Raw genomic sequence first — 20,405 nt, forward strand, 5'->3', positions numbered from 1 at the left:
ATCTTGTCTGCATGGTAATGAAAAGTGGATTAATTTACCAAAACAAAAAGCAATCATCCAGTAGTTTCTTCGTTCAAGCCCCCGTCAATGTAAGTTCCCATCGGAATACTTGAATGTGTGAAAATCTGATGTCTGATACTAATAAACATACAATGGAAATTTCCGAGTGGCGCCCGTAACGTGACACATTTGGTCATTATAAAATCATCATCATCGCAGTCTCGCATCCGTTTCGCATTGGCTTGGTTATTTTATGACTGTAACGAAAAATTATTAAAATAAATTATTGCTCTGTATTGTTGGACAGGGTTTTTATTTCCTGATATGTGCTTCCTGAAGAACGGTAACAAATTTAAAATATAATAACATGTTAGGACTGGATCCTATTTAGCTATTTTCTTACTCTGAATGCCTCAGCCTATTCGCAATTCCGAATGCTTACGATAAGTTAGCATTCTTGTCTTCTTGAATGGCGTTAACGTTCCCTGTGGAATTTTTGCCGTCTCAACGTATGCATTAACTAGCGTCATTTATTAATGCGTAGTTAAGATTTCTTAAGCCAAATAACACGCCTTGAATGTATTCCGAGGGACACGCTCTAGAATACGCGTGACCACAGTGCAAGTCGCAGTAAATTTCTTTGACGAAAAAATTCCCCGGCCAGAACGGGGATCGAACCCGAACACCCGGCATGATAATGTGAGATGCTAACCACTCGGCCACGGGTGCACACGATAAGTTAGCATACATTGTTTAAAAATTTTGATATTTCTGAGACAGAAGCTTTTAGAAGTTCATTAAACACTAGAACTACCAACCGGTCAAAATAACCGGTTGTATGATTTGTTCACATAATTGTATCTTGAAATTATATTTAATATTCTCTAACAATGTCATCACCTTTTTCTAAATATAACTTATTTCCTTTGAAATTTTTATAGCTCTAATGCTAATGTATATCCAAAGCAATACTGTCTTCAATTTCCTTTTCTTATTGATTTTATATCAATGTGGAAACTGAATGAAGTCATCTGAAGTATAATGAAAACTTATTCATACATAAAGACTTGTTCGGAAGGTATATGTCTAATCTCTAATCTAATATGTCTGGTCAACAGAATAGGCATAAATTTGGCTTCTCTCGAGTCAAATGGTTTTATTCAGACATTTACATTGCCATTGAGCTTTGACAGCTGCGATATTCTTCGAATACCTTCCATTTATTCAACCTTTTCCTAGGTTATCCAGTTGGAATCATAGCATTCATGTTAAGGGGCGAACACGAAATTATTGCGACACCGAAAATGTCATGCCAATTTTCTTATAATGTTTAGAATCAAACCAAAATTTTAGGGCAGTGTTATACATATATTTACTTTAAAAATCAAAAGAAAAGTTAATCGATGGAGCCTTGAGTGTAAAATTGAACGCATTTTCGCTTGATGCCCTCCATCAAAATCTTTACAGTGTCATCCGGTACCAGTTTCTCAGTTTTTTTCCATTTTTTTAACATGTTCTTCTCGTCTTTGACTGTCTTCTTGCTCTTCCGAAGTTCCCGCTTCATTATTGCCCAGTACTGCTCCACCGGGCGCAGCTCGGTGGCGGGTCCATGTCCTTTGGAAAAAAATGGACAGAATCCAGGACACTTTTAGAATAGTGGCATGATGCCAAATCTGGCCAAAATAGCGGAGCTGCGTCGTGCCGCTGCAAGAACGGCAAAAGGCGCTTCTCGAGGCACTCAGATTTGTAGATCTCGCCATTTACTGTGCCCTTTGTCACGAAAGTCTCACTCCTCAGTCCGCAAGAGCAGATGGCCTGCCAAACGAGATATTTGGAGGCGAACTTCGACATTTTCTTCTTCTTAAATTTGTCGTCCACATCGAACTTGCTCTTGCCGGTGAAAAACTCCAAACCCGGAATTTGCTTAAAATCGGCTTTTATATACGTTTCGTCGTCCATCACACAGCAGCCATATTTTGTCAGTATCTTCTCGTAGAGCTTCCGTGCCCGAATTTAGGCCGTCGATTGTTGCCGCTCATCGCGGTTTGGGAAGTTCTGTACCTTGTATGTATGTAGTCCAGCTCTCTTCTTTGCATTCTGGACGTAGCTCTGCGACATGCTGATCTTTTTAGCCACGGCTTGAGACGTTGGGATTTGCTTTAATCATCCGCTTCACCTTTCCCTCCGTCTTTTTGTTCCCCGTCCCGGTTTTCTTCCAGCTCCTTTGCCGTGGTCCAACGTCAACCGCTCCTGGAACCGCTTCAACACTCTGGAGACGGTTGAATGGTGAATGTCCACCTTATTCCCCAACTGCCGTTGCGACAGGTCTGGAAATTCCAGGTTTTTGGAAAGAATTTGTTCTCTCGACTCGCGTTGGTTCACCTCCATTTTCGTTGAATCGAAAAACACGACTTCGAGTTTGACAGCATGTAGACAATACACATCAATGAGAAAGTGTGCAAAATTTGGTTGATTTTTACCCAATGATAAAAAAGTTATGTCCTGTTGAATGTGTCGCAATAATTTCGTGTTCGCCCTTTAGGTATCAACAGTATTCATAGTTCATGATGATCCAAACTCCTGTTATGTGAATTATAAGTCCAACATTCTTCAATTTTATTGGAACACTAGCTGACCCGGCGAACTTCGTTCCGCCCAAAATTTATTTTTCGTTATCACACATCCACGTTTTCTTACTAAGCGCTCGTTCATGGGTCCAATCGCAGAACTGTTAATGATTGATCTTCTAATCTACCCTTTAAAATTACCTTTAACTATAAAATTCTTAGCATGTCTACGAAAATAATCTTCTTAGCATGTAAGGAAAAAAATAATTATCGAATTTAAAGAACCGACTATATACATTTTGTTAATCGGCTTCAAAATGTTCAAAATTTCAGCGTTGTCGGACATGATTTAGGGGTGCCTCAAAAATCTCAAAGTTTTGAATTTTTGATCCTCGAAAATTTGGAAAACCGAAAATGTTTTTTCGAAGCCAAATGACTTAAAATTGCATAAAACGTCGAGATCTGGTGGTACTAAAATCGACTTTTTGGGACTTTCTCGTATCCAAAAACCCTCACATCCCAAATTTGGGTCCATTTGCTTGATTAGTTCTCGAGTTATGTAGAACTTTGTGTTTTATTTGTATGGCAGCCCCCTTGCCCTTAGAGAGGGAGAAGGATTGTTAAACCACTATATAAACAATTATTGCCCCCTAAATTCTCCACATTCTCCACAAATTCTCCATATGACTGTCCATTCATCATAGAAACATTTATTTCCCCCTAAAACCTTCACTTGTCAAATTTGGTTCTATTTGCTTGATTGGTTCTTGAGTTATGGAGAAATTTGTATGGCAGCCCACCCTTAGAGAGGGGGAAGGAATGTCTAACCACCATAGAAACATTTATTGCACCCTGAAACCTCCACATGCCAAATTTGGTTTCGTTTGCTTGATGAATTCTCGAGTAATGCATAAATTAATTTTTTGTTTGTATGGCAGCCCCCCTTAGAGAAGGGGAAAGGTCTCGAACTATCATGAGAACCATCCCTGGCCCCAAAAACCCCTACATACCAATTTTCATTTCGATCGGTTCAGTAATTTCCGAGTCCATAAGAATCAGACAGACAGACAGACTGAAATCCATCTCTCTATATAAAAAAAATCTCATGCCACGATGTTCGTGGCCGAACTTCTCCGAAACGGATTAACCGATTTTAATGAAATTATGCACAAAACGTTGTTAGGCATTAGAATAGGTCGTAAACTATATCATATTATATATTATAGGGTGACACTATGCAAAAAAAACATGGTTTTGAATAAATTCAATAAATTTGTTCTGTGTATTTTATTTTTTGAATTTGGTTTCAGAAAAAAGCATTAGAACCCAAATTTTCATCCTTATGATCCTGTCTCATTTTTTATTTTTCATTTCGCCATTTTAGTATTTTTGTAAACACAATTTCCAAATAAAAAATTAACCGCCGCTCAATTTTCCAACAGGACGAATTTATTTACGTTGTTGAATGACAAATGGCGCTACGTATACTTCATCGAACTTTCACCCACACATGTGGAATTAACCTTCGTCTAAAGCTAGGGGCATCGTCGAGGTTCTTATCGAATAAGCACAATTAATTATTGAAATCCTTCAGATCACACATGCTCGGATAGTTAAATGTCAATCACGCTATTGTCATCAATCCAAATAATTTATCTGCTTGAAAACACTTGTATTGATTCAATGATTCGAATCAATATTTATGTTACATTTAGTTACAAGAGACGAAGCAAACAAGAGAACTCGATGGATTTTTATTATCGAACGATGATTCAACGCAGCTAGAGCAACGTCATTCTACGATGTCGTGGGCTGTGCCAACAATTCATGGTCGGCATGTAGGGGAAAAGGGGGGAATTTGGATCACCTAAGCAAATCGCCTAATATTTCCGAACCAATACGGTCTAAATAAAAATGTCACATTGTATACTTAGCTACACTTGTTTTCTCTCAATCAATAATGTTTAATCATTATATCAAGCTTTAAACTACCAAATATATCATAAAATAAAAGAGACGATTTTTGGACATTAAAATTTGATGCGGGGTGATTTGGACCGTCTGTGGGGTGATTTGGTCCAGTGTGTGTTTCATCGAAAAAAACATACCTATGTTTATGTAAAGTATTTAGGAATAATGTTACAATCAGTAACAGTGTTTTGGGATCGATACCAGGTGTCTTGGCCAGATTCAGACCAGAAAAATTGGATTGAGACCATCTCGAATTCTGCATGGATTTTTTCACTGTTGTTCGAGTAATTTCAAACACTTTCGATGCTTGTTCAAAGAAAATCCGTTCTTGATGGCCTGCGTTATTCTTTCAAGCTCCTCCTTCTCCCAACGTTGTCTGCCCATCCTCTTTTTGTAATTCAGCGGCATCTGTAATCAATTAGACCAAAGAAAAGCCTCAAACCTGTTGGACCAATTCACCCCACAAAAACGTGTCCATGTCACCCCACACAACATGCAAAAATTAAAATACAATTAATTTCATTTATTGTTATCAAACTTACAGTTTCGCTGCATCAAATTGTTCCTCTTCTGTATGCGAACAGAACTTTACTGCACAATACACGAAAAGTTTGTTTAATCAGCGGGAAAAACCTTAAAACCACGATCGGAAAATTCACATTTTTTGACAATCAAAGTGCTCACTGTGTTCATGTTACCATTTCCTTCCACTTGTCGAATTTTACCAATGTTTTTTTTGCGTTAGTTACATACGGTTCATTAATGAAAGAAGATGACATTATAAAAATCCAAGTTGAGCCGTACTTTTCGAGATAATGGGGTGGTCCAAATCACCCCGTATGTCCAACTCACTCCGTGTTACCCTACGCGAAGATAGGGGGCGAACGACTGCGATTGCTACGTTACAATCGACAGAAGCAGTATGAGGACGAATAAATTCACCTGCGAGAAGCTATCAAAAGCAACGCCGACACAGTCTTTGCTATTGCCAGGTTAAAACGCAATGCATTGTTATGGAAATCGATAGGATAATTGCCACGGAAATTCCAGATCCGTTTACTGATCAACTACTCACCCGTATTCTGAAAAACGATCGAGCGGATCGAATTTTTCCGAACTGTTTGACTCAAGTCCAGTCAAGTTGTGATAATGCATGGCAATTTTACATAGACGACATTGAGCTTCGTTTTCTATGGCTGTAAAAATAGAAATGGATTTTCGGGTGGAATAAACACGCTTTTAAAACGAAAAATATTGATGGAAATTAGCAATACCCTTTCAAATATGTTTTGTATGTAACACAGTAACACATTTTCGGCAAGTGAGTCAAAATCGTGTACGAAAATTGTGTCTGATAATGTTTTGATATTATGAATAAAGTTTTAGCGGAAATGTACTTAAAAAATATAGAAAAAAAAAGATGAGTTAGGGTCAGGACTGTGTCATCTTAGCATTCAAATAACATGAATTAATAATCTTCATTCAAATGTGAACAATGTAAAAATGCTTTCGGTCTGCTAATCTGATAGAGAGTGAGTTGCTCCACAACTTCTATTTTTCATCAAGGCAAGGTTGCCACATTTCCATAGATGCAAAAGTCGATTTCGTTCGAATCGTGGAATCCGATCGGCTTTCAGACCAATCGGATTTCGGAATATGGGTTAGTGTTTGATATTGTTCTCACAAACATGATTCATGGCCAATGCGGTGATCTGAAGCTGTTATCGCCTTGCGTTGCAGATGGAAAACACGATCACAAGGATAGGTGAATATCCAATATAAAAACGAAGAAACGGACAACCATTGAAAAATATCAGTAACACAGACGTTGACGGACTGGAAATCATTGGTTAGTACCATAATCGCCTCAGCTGAGCAAAACATTCAATGTTCATATGAATGTTGAGTTCAACTGTTCGTCGAAAACCAGTAAATACAAATAAAAGTCCGTAATTGAACAAAATTAGTATTGGTTTTCCTTATTTCATATTGTACTTTAAGACAAAAATATATTGCTTTCTTTCGCTTCACTTTTTACTTATTAACATTATTGATTTTTTGCTTATTTACAAATTAACACTTTACATCAAACACATCAGTTACGTAAATGAAATGCATTGAATGACTTGATTTTTTCTAATGTTGTCGGCGGTCATCGTCTAAAACGCTCAATTCCTCTATTTGTCATAGCTCTTATCGCCACATAATCGTCTAAAATATTCACTAGAAATAATTTATTTGGCAGAACAACGTTTGCCGGATCAGCTAGTTTTTATATATAAAGATGCCACATATAATGATAATAGGTTAATTATTATCCAAAATAAGTAATTTTTCGAAAGAGGATAACTTGAAAACAACTCGTCTGATTGATATGAAATGTAACCTTCTATTACAAAGTTGTTGAAAATTTGGACTTTTGGAATACACAGAAAAAAAATTGATATAGAATATTCATTCTAGAGGCAAACGAACTGGAAAGTTTAAAGCCTCTTTAAAACAAAGAATGGAATGTAATTACACTTTGATCAAATGAACTAAATTACGATCTGAAGATGATGAACACGCCTTTCAAATAAAATCTGAATCTGCAATAATTTGGACGCCCAAAATTGTAATAAAACCACCATGAAGCTATAATTTTTTTTAATTTTGCTCTAGTCCAGATTTGTTGGAAATGTTTGGCATTTTAAACTTAGTGCACTTATTTTGAACTTAGCATAGCGACATGATGCCAGATCAGGCCAAAACTATTAATTTTCATCATGGCTTGATATAAAAAGCAACAACCATTTTTGAAGGCATTCTTTCTGGTTTTCCTTGTCCAGCCACAAGTTCAGATTGCTTGCTAAACAAAATATCCCTGTGATTTTTCGTTGATTCCTGAACTGAAAAAACACCTTAGAGGCCGTCGATTCACCAAGAATATATCAGTAAAAGCATCGGAGGCACTTTTCAAGAAGCTCGGAGAAAACTTCTTTTATCAGACCTTCCAGAAGTGGAAAACTCGTTGGGAATCGTGTATTTTATCGGAAGGGAAGTGCTTTGAAAGTCTTTAATTGATTTTTTTTAATAAATGCATTTTTCGATTTTTGCAATTTTACTAACAGTTGTTTCTGAATGCTCCTCGTAGATGGGCTGAAAAGTCCAGGGACTTTTTAACAGATAGCGCCCCTAAAAAATGAACGAGATTCATCTGTCACTAGCTGTTTTTTAACATTTCGTTTATTTGTTCACACACTACAGTTGTTTAAGTGTCACTACCTGAGCATTCGTATAGAAAATGGAAAGAGAGGAATATCGTATCTTGATCAAACATTGTTTTTGATGGGAAAACTTCCTGAACAATCAAAGCAGGTTGACGAAATGTTATTTCACTTTTGCTCCTTCGAGAACAATAGTTTATCGGTGGTTTGGTGAATTAAAAACGGACCATACAAGCGCCACAGATGCACCTCGCTACCAGAATCCAGGAATCGTAAGACAAGTGCATCGATTCGTTTCGAACGATCGTAAAGTGAAGCTACGCGAGTTAGCAGAGGCCGTAAACATTTCAAAAGAACGAGTGGGATACATTTTGCATGACATTCAGGACACGAAAAAGCTATCCGCGCGATGGGTGCCGCGTTTGCTTACCGTCGACTAAAAACAGCGGCGCGTTGATGACTCAACAGCCGGTTTGGCGTTGTTGAAGCGTAAACGAGTGGACTTCTGTCGACGTTTTGTGACAATGGATGAAACGTGGATCCATTACCACACTCCTGAGTCCAATAGGCAGTCTGAAGAGTGGCACTGAGGCATATTTCGAAGACTTAGTCGTTTCGTACTACAGAAAGGGAATCGAAATGTTGGAAGCTCGCTATACCAAGTGTATTGCCCTCGAAGGAAACTATGTTGAGGAATAAATACAGCTTTGCTCAAAAATGATTATTTTCATAAAAAAAATCCCGGGAGTTTTCAGTCCATGTAGTATTCTCATGGTCACTGAACTAAGGTAGAAATCTCGATTGATGTAAATTTTGTTTGAACGTAATATATAATTAGAACGATCGACATACTATCAGCCTGAATACTCGAATCGGATGCAATTAGATACATGAAACATATCGTTTCAAAACATAATCATTCGTATCAAGAGATCAACAAAGAAAAACTGTGCTGAGGTTGTCGCACCCACAACCATTTCGGTACTATTTACATCCAGTACCATTCAGAATCGTCATTTTCTCCACTTGCCAACCTAATTGCGCACTTTAATCCCTCGGCATCTCGGATAACCTCATCAAGTCGGAACATTTTTGCGGTCTTACTTGCCTCAGCAATAATAACAAGTATGCTGAAGCGCAAGCACTCCGTGGCTCTACCTACAGCTCGCTCAACAATTTAGCTTGAGTATTCCTGTGCGTTATTTTTTCATCTTATAGCTGGCGGCTATTCGTGCCAGTGACTCTCAGCCGAAAGACGCAAGTTGTCATTCAGCTAGCATCCAGGACGGGAGAGGGAACTGAGAGAATATCTGGAATTCCTGACCGTTTACTCGGATAGCGCTGGAAGCGAAGCAGCGTGATATTTCAATTTGGAAGAGTCTCAGGAAAGAAATCCCTCCAAGGTATCCACCTCCACATCACGTGTGCACCGTGCCCAGCATCCACGTAGGCCTACATGGCTCCACAAATGAAGTCGGTTTGGTAGTTTTTCCTTGAGAAAAGAGCAATTCATTATTTTCACACACTACACAATAAAGAAAAAATACTACGAAGAATTTGCAAAATCAGTCCACCGGCTTTTTATCTCGATTGACTTCCACCGCCACTGCGCTAATAGGTATTAATTATTATTTCAATCAAACGGAGGCGACCGTAAGAATGTGATGTCCGCGTTTCTTATCAGCCAATCGATTGCAGCACGGACGGAAAGGAACCGCCATTGCCTCCGAGTTTCCGAGAGATGTCCAATTTGCTACGTGACGTTAATTACTATGGGCGCGATCCAGTTAAGGGTACGTGTACCTGTTGCTCCCAAACGGACCGACCGATTGGACGATAGTCAGTTAAAATGAATTCATTCGACAGAAGGGGTGAAACACTCGCACCACTCACTCCAATTAGGATTTTCGTGCTAATAGAGTAACGATCAACTATTAGAGGCCCGGAGGCCACTTACACACGTCGGGAATAGTACTGTCCGGCTGCGACCCATGCGTTCCATCTTCGCACAGAAGAGAGACGCGTTCCATTCAACCGGTTGGAATAGCTGCCCATCAAAGCTGCCAGAAGCAGAAGCGGTAGCAGCAAGACCCAAACACGGGATGCCGTGCGCTCCGGGCGGGAGGAAAACGAAGGAAAATACCTTCTCGGGGATGCACGAGAAAAAAGACAATCGGATTAGAACTAGTTTACATATAATACGATCTGATTTGCGTGATTTTAACACGGCAATTTTAATTCGTCGGATGGTGTGTGTATCGTGCGGATCGTTGTGGTATTTGCCGCGCATAAGGGGCTCCCGGCACGGATCCGACCGAAGTAAATGAGTGACTTTGACACGTAGACAGCTCTGAAAATAGAGTAGAAAATGGCTTACCGTACCGTAAGCTAGGATGAGGATGGTGTTGTGTGCAGCTTCCAGAATTTGCACAATTGGTGCTTGGAGCTCAGATGGAGTTCAGTTAAAATTAGTCGAGTCTGGACCAGTTTTAATAGATTTTGGAATAGTTTCCGGAATTACTTTTGATTTCTGATGTTTTTATTCCTACGAATTGCCATTATTGAAACCGTAACTGATAATCGTATTCGTATTATTTTTTTGACATAGGACTATGTCTTTGATTTCTATATTGGGGGTGTCACTCTACGAAAAATGTAACGATTCATTAAGAGTTTTCAAACGCATATTACTCAAAAACGTTATTCCGACATATGCTGTGTTATATATCAATAGACAAGAAATTTATCCAGCATTTTTTTAAACATTTTGCATTTTGCTTAAAACATGAACAGTGAATATAGTGAAAAAAGTTAACAATTTGACGATTAGTATATTTTTTATGGTATATTTTCTTTCGATTGCACTAACCACTCGCACTCCTCTCCGACGCAACGAGCAATCTTTTTGTCTAAAATCGGGTGTTTAGCTCGCAATGTGAATTGATGCGTATAATGAATTATTTTCCATTTACCGATAATAGGTATTTATCAGTTATCGTATTGTCAATCAATTCGTGCTCAATTCACGTTTTTATCATGTAGATCTAACAATTCATGTAATTGTGGTCCAGGATGTCATAATATCGAGCATGTTATTTGGTTATGTAAGAATACAATTAAATAATTTAACTGGCTGCTGATTTAGAAGATCGAAAGAGTATACTCACGCATATCAGATTATGATAGCATGAGTGTCGCGATCTAAATATTATGCTTTCTATATATGTCTTCCTAAGAAACCCGCTTCACTTCCTCGAATGTACATGCCAATTCTCCCTTCCCTTTCTTATACATAAGCAGAACTTAGACCCAATGAAATCAATTCCCTACAGCAGTTTTATGAACTTCTCTAGAGAGTACTCATGGCCATAGAATACTCAATATACATCACCGGACTATAAAGTTATTGACGAATTTACGTTGGATTTACAACCAGATGACGCAGCGAGTAAAATGTTTAATTTTTTTTTTTTTTGGTATGTAATTCGTTCAAGTTTTTTAGAAAAAGCAGAATTTATCTTCAAGTTTCCCGGTTCACGTATTCTTTCTACGCTAAGAAGGTTATAAATCGCCAACGTGGCAACGAAGGAGAAAATGCCATTTCTATCTATGAGATATTTCTGTAGACATAGATTAATTTGACTTAGGCTTATATTTATGAAGATCTTAACTATTTAGATTTCTGTTTAAAAATGATACATGATGACTCTTTGTCTTCTGCTACATAATTGAATAAACAGAAGAAAAGGGTAGTAATGGCTTTTAACGTATTTTTGTGTACGTTTTTGAACAGAATGTGGTTCCGGATTCTACCGCGTTATCTCATCTAACCCATCAAAGGATACAAGTTCGTACAGGAAACGATTTTTTTCAGGGCTTCAACTTGATTTATCAAAATAGAAAAAAATTACAGATTTTGAACAATGAAAAAACACAATTCAAATGCAATTACTACACACAATCGCAGTTCTATGACAAGATCCCGCCCGTGTCCCTAGGCTCAAACCCATCAACTTTTTTACATGAAACATGATTAAGCAATGTATTATGAGATGGTACAATGTTTTCTAACGAATCAACACTTTTTGCGGATATCATCGCGTAACTTTCTTAAGTCGTAGAGTTCTCTGCATCTCTCTCAAGTAAATGTCCAACTAACATTCCTCACTCCTCATCTGAGAACCACTATATCGGTTTGACATGGAATGGCTGTATATAAACATTTTCATCGCACTTCTAGGAGGATTTACACTATTTTTGTAACTCAAATAATAATTCAAGACACTTACATGTTGTTAAAATATCTTGTAATTATTGAGAAAATGATTTCTAAACATAATTCTTAATAGAAAGTATTATTCACTACTTTGACCCATTGTCACCCCCTCTAAGGGGTGAGATTGAGTCAACTTTCATTTAATCGTAGTTCAGTGAAAAATTAATATTATTCAACAATTGTTCGAACACTTACGAGTGTTCATCATTAGAGAACATTTTTATGTAATCAGAATTGTGTTTTACTCTAATGTACGATAGTTATTCAACGAAAAGTTCGAAAACTACCTTTTGTGACCCATTTTCACCCCCATCGACGGTATATCATCTTTAAAACATATATGCTAATATGAGCTAATATGAGCGAGCGAAACAGGAAACACATTGAAATGAAAGCATATGAAAGTTTTTCGTATGGTTTGCCTAATACACGGCCCAGACAGAGAAAGATGTATATTCTCGTTTATGCTATTCTTTTTCCTTTTAGTAAACACTTTTCAACTTCATTTCACAATGAAGTGTAATATTATATGTCGCTGAATTCATCAAAATGCTCTGTCACCTCTTTTTCTCGCAGACACACAACGATACAGTACGATTATGAGCTTTTCGGATCGGTACTCAATAGAGTCACATTTATGAAAGACCTGGGTATTATTTTAGATTCGAACATCACGTTCAGCAAACATATCGCATACGCAGTCTCAAAGGCTTCCAAGGCTCTTGGATTCATTTTCCGAACTACTACACACTTTACGGACATACAATACCCTAAGGTTTTATACTGCTCTCTGGTTCGCTCGATTTTGGAGTACGCTTCGGTCGCCTGGGCTCCATATTACCACAATAACATGCAAAGAGTGGAGTCAGTGCAGCGTAAATTTGTCCGTTATGCACCGCGTCGTCTCCATTGGAATAACCCTCAAAACCTTCCAAGATATGGAGATCGTTGTAAGCTCCTGGGTTTGGATCAGTTATTCGAGTTACAAATAGTATGGACTTCTCTGAGGAAATATAACCTTTCAGTGTGAGAGCCAAACTAAGAGTGCCGTTTATTTTCCTTACCAAATATCATTACAGTTCAATATCTAGCTATTTTTACCTGCTCTATTCTATTCTCTATTCTGCTAAAATAACAAAACAACCGTCGCTGAGTCATAAAGCATTTCTTCTGATTACGAACCGTCGCTGAGTCATAAAACGATGTTATTGGAACAATCTTCGCTGAGTCATAAACGATGCTGTAGGTAAGCAGACGATGTTGTTATCGTTAACATAGACCGACGTTCCATTATATCGTACGGTATGCATTACTGCTGCAGGTATGAAATTGGGGTGGATGCTAACTTGCGTACGGTGTAACACAGCTAGAGTTGTTTTCGTTTACGATCTCATCCAAGGCAACATCGACTGTTCTGGATTGTTAAGTTACATTAATTTCAACGTCAGGAGGAGAAATCTGCGTAACCACGAATTTCTCCGCCTTCCAACTGCACGAACTAATTACTCTCACCATGAGCCTGTTGCTAGCTTGGCTTGAACATTAAATCGTCATTTTGAAAACATAGATTTTCGTATATCAAGGAACAGAATAAAAAATTGTCTTAGACAAGCTCAAATGTTATTAGTTAAGACAATAAGTTATGTAGTTAGTATCATTAGGGATCAATGTCAACCTTTCAATAAATAAATAAATAAATAAATAAATATTATCACGTTGTTATACAACAGCACTAGTAGCTATATGGATAGCGTGTTCGTGTGAAACAGCTTTGCATTCCAGCCGGCCTTGGTTCGATCCCCATTGACATCCTTTCTTTTTTGGTATAATCCCAAATGAAAAGAAAAAAGAAAAAAGAAAGAGATGTCTGCTCTCATAAATACAAATCTTTTTTAAGCTTTTAAAACAACTCAATATTTGCGCATTTTACCCTCCAGCACACGTAAAAGCATTATTTCGGGTGAAGATGAAATGTTTTCTGCCAACGCTAGGTCGGGTGTACGATCCCATTTGTTATGGTGATTCGGAGCTTCAAATTTTTGTTGACGGCATTGAACAAGCTTACTCTGCTGCAGTCTGGTTTTGTTCTCCTCTTTGTGGACGTTGTTCGCGTTAAGTGTGTTTGCGTTTGTTCCCGATGGAGGATGCGGAACAGATTTTTCTCCGAGAGTACATCTTCTGAAATCGAAGGTGGCAATGTACTATTTGACGGAGGGCCACATGAAATCCGCGATTTATAACATGATCGCTCTGACCGTTCGGCCGCTGGGAAAATGGGGTTCTACACCACCGATTTGAACACTACACTCAAGAAGGTTAGATATGCCAGAAAAGCCAAGTTTTAACACAAGGTTGACTACGATGGGGAAGGTTCCGAGAATCTTGGGGAAAATTGAAAATGAAGGGCCTGCCATAAGTCCTGATTCAGCAGGACATGTCCTGATTTTGAGATGCTTTCAGAGCGTCCTGATTTATTTTTCATATTCTAGCATTTGTCCTGATATTTATGAGAAATTCTATTTTGTTGACGAATAATAATTCTTCAAATTTTTTTTGTGTTTTGTCTTCGAGTTAAACACTTTTTGACGTAGGATTACATCTTTCGGGAACATATTGGGATCAAATTGAAAAAAACGAAAAACCTGCCACATCGCAAAAATTGTCCAATTTTAAGGGCTTATTGCTAAGTCATTAAGCTAAGCTAATGGATTTATTAGATATTTGCATCCATTGATTTTGGTACTCCCTAATAATTTAATACAATGAAGAAAAATATATACTTTATGAAACTAATCATCGAACAATTGAAAATAGCCAAACAATACCTACACGCGTTCTGATTGGTCAATTGGCACAAGTAATCTGTGCTCTTACAGTTGCTCATTCAATACGAATACGGGACTGTGCAATGAATTGTGCGTTTGATTTGATTTTCTGCTGCGGTAAATCTCACGTTTTGATTGGTCCAATTTGCACCTCCCTAGTGCTTATTTTATTTTTCATTTGTCGTTTAGTTGAAACAGATGTTTAGAATCCACAATGAACGTTTACAGGTAAATCTAATTTGGCATGGAGGCGATCTGGCGTAGTGGTAACATCCATGCCTCTCACGCTCAAGGTCACGAGTTCAATTCTCACTCCCGACATTCTTCCAAAAATGGAAGTAAAAGTGACGAACCAGCCAAATGAGTTGAAAGTCACTATAATACAGAAAAAAAAAAAAAAAAAAAAAATTTGGCATGTCCAAAAAATTTCAATTCCAACTAGATGGTATCCCTACACTATCTGTCATTTTTTTTACTGTATTATAGTACTTCTTGGTCGGTTCGTCTCTCGGACCACGCCTTACTTCCATTCCGAAGGAAGAATGACGAAGTGAGAATTGAACTGTGGTCTTCAGCGTGAGAGGTACGGATGTTGACCACTACGCCAGATCACCATGTGTCTATTTGTTTCACACTTCAAACGCACATTTTATGGACTTGTGAAAACGCAATAAAGAATTGAATTTAAAATAAAATTACCAAATGTGTTTTCATTTATTCCCGTCATTTATGACTAAAACGTTATTCTCTCAATTGAGCCTGAAGCGGAACAGAAACAATGGAAAGTATAGTATTCTGGCTAGTATAGGTCGGTTCAAGGCCCCATCCAAGGTTTGTTTCTCTTTTGACGTAGGATTACGTCTTTCGGGAACATATTGGGGTACAAATTCGGCGGTTCCCTAACAGAGACATCAAAACCAAGCTGCCTAGAGGAAATCGGCATTGCAAATACATGAAAGTAGGGGGAGCTTTTGCTCCCGCCGAGATATGTTCCCAAACAGAGACATCAAAACCAAGCTGCCTGATGGAAATCGGCATTGCAAATACATGAAAGTTGGGGGCATTTTTATATTGCAAGTAAGAAGAGTGATACGAATAATTCTAGCAAATAAAATTTAAATTTGGAACTTTAATGGTGGTTGCTTCGTGAAACTCCATATCAATGTCCGATCGTGTATTGTGAAAAATTTAGCACAAGGGTAGGTGTAAAATTGTATACGATAGCCGTTGTGTTAACCCTTTCCCGTACAACATAGAGTCTCACTACATATAGTACATATAGTATTAGGTATTGTTAGTCCAATTAAAATTCGCATTGGGTTCAATAAACAATCAGAAAGTAAAAATTATAAAAGAAAATTACCTTTCCCATTTCAAATATATTTTCGCTATATTAAAGTAACATGTTTTTACTGATAAGAAAAATTAATAATTGTGTTCGGTATTAATAATTGTCTTATATTACATTGGTGATTTTTTTTTCTTTATTTCAACAATACATATCACAAGAGGCATTTCGTCTAGGATCACAGAGGGCGGTTCTCATCATATCTCGTTCCACTTCGGTATCCTTTATCTGATACGCACCATCCAACGACTGTTTATCATCCTTCTGTCATCATCACCCGTTAAACACTGGTGGAATGAACAAACAATACCCAACAACCAAAAAAAACGGCCCTTTTCAGGTCCACCTAATCATTATCAAAGAGTTTAAGGATGTAGTTATCCAAAATCAACAGATAACCTAACGGAATCCTACGTCAATTATGCGGTCGTGTCTCGGACACAACCCTCCTGTGACTTTTTTGTTCTACGTTTTTTATTGATAAAAAAATATAAATATACCGATTTGTTTATAATTCTCAGACTTTTTTCAACATAGTCCGGGAAACGTATTTCTTTCTTCCGAATTCCATTTACATTATCTACAAACCCATATCAAAATATCACTTGTGAATCTACTCTTGGGTATTTTTATAAAAAACTGATGTAAGCTGGCTTAGCTGTTTGAGTTTTCATAAAATCAGTCAATGAAGTCAAACACTTAGTTTAAAAGCTGTTATTGCCACTCATCAAAGAAAAGCGAATCACGAAACAGTACAGAAGGTAGATTAAGGAACGATATGAATATCATTGCGATTAGAACTTATTTTTCATAATTATTGATTTTTATTTATAATTTACATGGTTTCTGGACCGAGGGCGCTATATTTTTTTAAATATTTTTTTCTTGAAAAGATACTTGAGGATTTTTTGCATAACATATCCGAAAATCAAAGATGTGTTCTTTTTCGGTTTTGAGTTACGATTTTTCAAAGTTAACCGATAGTCCGGAAAATTATTTTCCCCTTTTTTCAAAAAAATTATATATAATCTACATATTGAATTGAAGTCAATGAGCTAATCTTCTCTGGAAAAATACTATACTTGCGGAAAAGTTGGATTCTAGTCGCAAAAATCTAGTCTAGTCGCATAGAAATATTGAACGAAGACTGCAATCATGTTAACTTTGAAAAATCATAACTTTTAAACGAAATAAAAATAAATAAAACATTATTGCGCCCTTGATCCCGAGTATATAAGAAACGTCCGTAAACCTTGTGTTAATAACAAAACAATATTCATATCAACTGTCTCCGCTATCCGGTGGTCAAACTGAACAATAGAAGAACAGAAGGAATACTCTTACGCATGAAAATGGCAACTGTGTAATGTGCTATGTATGGATACAACATTAGTTTATTACTATTAGCTTTGACGGAATTGAGGTTTGTGCCCCGTTTTTGGGAAGTGATAATGACAATGAATTGGTTGATTGAACACACTTTGAAAATAAAAGATTGAGATAAAACAATCTAGCATTCTGTATTCTGATCAAGTCAAATCTTATCGGATTGTGCAAATGTTGCAATCTTGGATTACATAATGCAAAATTCGAACTCGTTCGGAGTGCGAAATTTCAAATCCCATCGGGTTCCTGGATAAGGGGAAATATGAAATACATATATTGTAGCATTTTGCGTACCCATGCTTACCATGGTCTCGATTTCATTGTCAAATGATAATTTGGAAGTTTCAAGACAACCCAATAAAAGCGTATTACAAAAATTATCAGATATCAATAAAGAAAAACATCACTTCAAGACAAAAACATCTCCAGAGATTCGGCCCGTGCACCCATGAAAGAATTTGTTGTTCATATTCCATTTCCGGAAAACCTTGGGAATTATCGAAAAATAAAAACCAAGCAGTTTCGTCGTCAAGAACGGAAACTGAATCGAAACCCGCATTTGAATCGTGATTTTTAATGTTACAAGAATCCCAACATTCTTCATCCTGGCGGAATCTATGGTACTCTATTCCTAATGAAAATACATTGAATACTCCCAGTTCATGCGTTTTTTTTTCAGAACATACATTTCAGGGAAGAAGTTCAACCATACCAAAAAATATGGCTGTTCGACCGGGCAACATTCTCAGACAACTTAATCTTCTTGTTGATGAATACAGAGTACTCAGAGTGGGTGGGAAGTTTAAAAATTCTCGTAAATACAGAGGAGAACTCATTCAATTTTGAATATAAACGTGAATGTGGACATTATCTAGACCCCCTCCCGTCTCACCGTGGACAAGCGTGGACAATTTCGTATCTCCTTAATGGTCTTTACAATTCAGAATATTAGTTTAGTAGCCAGATGCACTCAAGCAATAGTCGTATATCTGCTCTCAGGCACCACAGCAAGGAATCATACTAAATACTTTATCCAACCATATGTAATAGTTTACAGATTTTCAAACGAATTTTCATGTCTCCAAGGACTCAACGAACCGGTTGCGGCTAATCAGGGGACAGTCCAATTGACACCGATATATTTTTTGTTTGTTAAGTACTATGTACCTAACAAAACTATGATATCAGATTAATCATAGAAATTTATTTTCTCGTTGAAAAAAATCGCGAAAATCACATACTTTTTATGATGTTCATAGTGTACTACTCTCTTAACACTCAATTTCTATGGATAATAGATAACGGTACTCGGTGTAAAAAAAATATTATTATCGTGGAAAGATAAGAGGATCTCTTCCGAGGGAAATCAATTCCGACCGCAAAGGGTTAAACAAGGAGGTGGATACTGCTTGAATGGGGCAGTTTTTTCTTGAAATGGATTCGACAACATGATCTGCGGGGATTCATGGTATGATGACAGGTGAATCCATCGTGAGGATCTTAGAGGAAGACTGTCACTCAAAAAAATTCATTTTGAAGAATATAGTTTTCGACGATACAATGATCCCAAGCACACTTCGAAGACTGACAGTCCATGAAAATTAGAGTGTTTGAAAAGCCATCCTAATCTCCAGACCTTAACCCCATTGGTTACCAGTGGACAACAATAGATGATAAAATTCTTTTAGATTCGCGGAACCCGTGGCCGAGTGGTTAGCGTCTCAAATTATCATGCCGGGTGCTCGGGTTCGATTCCCGTTCTGGCCGGGGGATTTTTCGTCAAAGAAATTTCCGTCGACTTGCACTGTGGTCACGCGTATTCAAGAGCTTGCCCCTCGGAATACATTCAAGGCGTGTTATTTGGCTTAAGAAATCTCAACCAAGTATTAATGAATGACGCTAGTTAATGCATACGTTGAGACGGCAAAAGTTCCACAAAGGAACGTTAACGCCATTCAAGAAGATTCGCGGAAAAAATCTGATTGAGTTTCGGTAGCATGTGATGCGATTCCTCTACAAATATTTCAGGGTCAAGAATCATGAAGAATATGCTAAATATTAAGATACATGACCCTAAAGCATAATTTCCTTCACAATTGTTCATTTTATAAACTCAATTCTAATGAAATAATTTGGGATTTATTGAATTGAAAAACTGAATCGCACACAATCTTTCTATTGCATGATTTACTTCCGAATAATTTTCATATAAATTTAGATAGAGGCTTTCATGCCTGGAAGGCCACACAACATAATCTTGAAAGGTTTTTTTTGGTATCAATGTCATGGGCGAAGTGTGTTCGACGTCATTTAACAATACAGCATACAGCATGCTATACAGCAGTTATTTCTCAGCTTGTCATCAATATTTCTGTGAAATTCCAGACCATATTGGTCATTGGCTCTAGTGATATCATAATGGTACTTATATCGATCAACTTCAACGTACAATAGTGTCTCCGTTCAGATAGTTTCTGAGCAGAGTTCCGAAGAGTTGAGTAGAGATTAGAGTAGACTGACTACCCGATGAATGAAGAGAGATGTGATCGAATATAGTCAAAGCTGACCTACACTGATCGACGGTGTGTTTGCGACTGGACTCTGTTCTGAACATTTCTTGGCTTATTTATACATGCGTCTAGAATATCCACCATCAACAATTACACAGTCAGCTCGCGCAGTCCGAAGCCGCCGGACGCAAAGTTGTTCGTGTCCGTTATTGTGTTGGAACAATACCGTTATCGGTTTCGCTGAAGTGATTGTTTCGCCTTAACGGGGTTTCCTTTATTCGCGACTACGAAGCTGAATTTGACAGCTTGTGTGCGT

Source organism: Toxorhynchites rutilus, chromosome 2 (genome assembly GCF_029784135.1).
Source record: "Toxorhynchites rutilus septentrionalis strain SRP chromosome 2, ASM2978413v1, whole genome shotgun sequence".
Taxonomy (NCBI): Eukaryota; Metazoa; Arthropoda; class Insecta; order Diptera; family Culicidae; genus Toxorhynchites; species Toxorhynchites rutilus.